The sequence below is a fragment of the Hordeum vulgare genome, unplaced genomic scaffold (genome assembly GCF_904849725.1).
Source record: "Hordeum vulgare subsp. vulgare unplaced genomic scaffold, MorexV3_pseudomolecules_assembly, whole genome shotgun sequence".
In the NCBI taxonomy this organism is placed as follows: Eukaryota; Viridiplantae; Streptophyta; class Magnoliopsida; order Poales; family Poaceae; genus Hordeum; species Hordeum vulgare.
The window spans coordinates 299874-302373 of record NW_025422491.1 but is presented as its reverse complement, the minus strand read 5'-3'; positions in this window follow the sequence as shown (position 1 = coordinate 302373).

The window sequence follows — 2500 nt, the reverse complement described above, 5'->3', positions numbered from 1 at the left end:
GTGCGTGGAATGGACGGATGCACGTACGGGCACACGGGCGAAAAAACGTGAACGCGAGGAAACGGGGTACGACGGCCGTGTTGCAAAAAACTGGGCGCGCGCCATGGAAAACGGGTGAAAACCATGTGCGTGGCATGGACGGATGAACGTACGGGCACACGAGCCAAAAAACGTGAACTTGAGGAAACGGGGAAACACGGGGTATGACGGCCGTTTTGCAAAAAACTGGGCGCGCACCATGGAAAACGGGTGAAAACCTTGTGCGTGGCATGGAAGGATGCACGTACGGGCACACGTGCCAAAAAACGTGAACGTGAGGAAACGGGAAAAACGGGTACGGGGCCGTGTTGCAACAAACTGGGCGCGCACCATGGAAAACTGGGGCAAACCATGTGCGTGTCATGGACGGATGCACGTACGGGCACACGGGCCAAAAAACGTGAACGTGAGGAAACGGGAAAAAACGGGCAGGGCGGACGTGTTGCAAAAAACGGGCGCGCACCATGGAAAACAGGGGAAAACCATGTGCGTGGCATGGACGGATTCACGTACGGGCAGACGTGGCAAAAAACGTGAACCTGAGGGAACGGGAAAGAACGGGGTACGACGGCCGTGTTGCATAAAACAGGGCGCGCGCCATGGAAAACGGGTGAAAACCATGTGCGTGGCATGGAAGGATGCACGTACGGGCACACGGGCCAAAAAACGTGAACGTGAGGAAACGGGAAAAACGGGTACGGGGCCGTGTTGCAAAAAACTGGGCGCGCCATGGAAAACGGGTGAAAACCTTGTTCGTGGCATGGACGGATGCACGTACGGGCACACGGGCCAAAAAACGTGAACGTGAGGAAACGGGAAAAACGGGTAGGGCGGCCGTGTTGCAAAAAGCTGGGCGCGCACCATGGAAAACAGGGGAAAACCATGTGCGTGGAGTGGGCGGATGCACGTACGGGCACACGGGCCAAAAAACGTGAACGTGAGGAAACGGGAAAGAACGGGGTACGACGGCCGTGTTGCAAAAAACTGGGCGCGCGCCATGGAAAACGGGTGAAAACCATGTGCGTGGCATGGACGGATGAACGTACGGGCACACGGGCCAAAAAACGTGAACTTGAGGAAACGGGGAAACACGTGGTATGAGGGCCGTGTTACAAAAACTGGGCGCGCACCATGGAAAACGGGTGAAAACCTTGTGCGTGGCATGGAAGGATACACGTACGGGCGCACGGGCCAAAAAACGTGAACGTGAGGAAACGGGAAAAACGGGTACGGGGCCGTGTTGCAATAAACTGGGCGCGCACGATGGAAAACTGGGGCAAACCATGTGCGTGGCATGGACGGATGCACGTACGGGCACACGGGCCAGAAAACGTGAACGTGAGGAAACGGGGAAAAAACGGGTACGGCGGCCGTGTTGCAAAAAACTGGGCGCGCACCATGGAAAACAGGGGAAAACCATGTGCGTGGAATGGACGGATGCACGTACGGGCACACGGGCCAAAAAACGTGAATGTGAGGAAACGGGAAAGAACGGGGTACGACGGCCGTGTTGCAAAAAACTGGGCGCGCCATGGAAAACGGGTGAAAACCTTGTTCGTGGCATGGACGGATGAACGTACGGGCACACGGGCCAAAAAACGTGAACTTGAGGAAACGGGGAAACACGGGGTACGACGGCCGTGTTGCAAAAAACTGGGCGCGCACCATGGAAAACTGGTGAAAACCATGTGCGTGGCATGAACGGGTGCACGTACGGCCACACGGGCCAAAAAACGTGAACGTGAGGAAATGGGAAAAAACGGGCACGGGGGCCGTGTTGCAAAAAACTGGGCGCGCACCATGGAAAACGGGTGAAAACCATGTACGTGGCATGGACGGATGCATGTACGGCCATACGGGCCAAAAAACGTGTAAACGGGGATCCGGGGAAAAACAGTGTACCCCTTCTTCACAAACGAAGGGCAGGGGTCCCAAGGGGGGCTAAAACCCTCGGGTATATTGGGGAGGAGGGGGCTCCTCCCTGCTTGGGTGTGGGAAATCGGTGGGTTTGCATATGAAATCATATGCAAACCTCCCGTTTCTCCCGTAACCCTTGCTTTTCCCAAACGTTGGCTCGGATGTCCCGTCGTTCTCCTGTCCCGTGTACGACTCATGCCAAATTCTGATCCGTCGGTCGAACGGCTGTTCGGGTTGCAGAAAAGTACGTATCGTGTCCGCACACGGTCAGGTCGATGTGATCTCGTGCCGCGTTGTCCCGTCGGTCCCGTGTACGAATCGTGCCAAATTCTGATCCGACGGCCCAAGGGCCGTTCGGGTTGCAGAAAAGTACGTATCGTTTCGCACATGGTCAGCTTGACGGGATATCGTGCAGCCTTGTCCCTGCCGGTCCCGTGTACGTGTCCCGTGAAATTCTGACCCAACAGCCTAACTTGGCTCGGGAAACAGGAAAGTAGCATATCCCGTGCATGAGATCGACTAGACAAAGTTGCAACGACGTTGC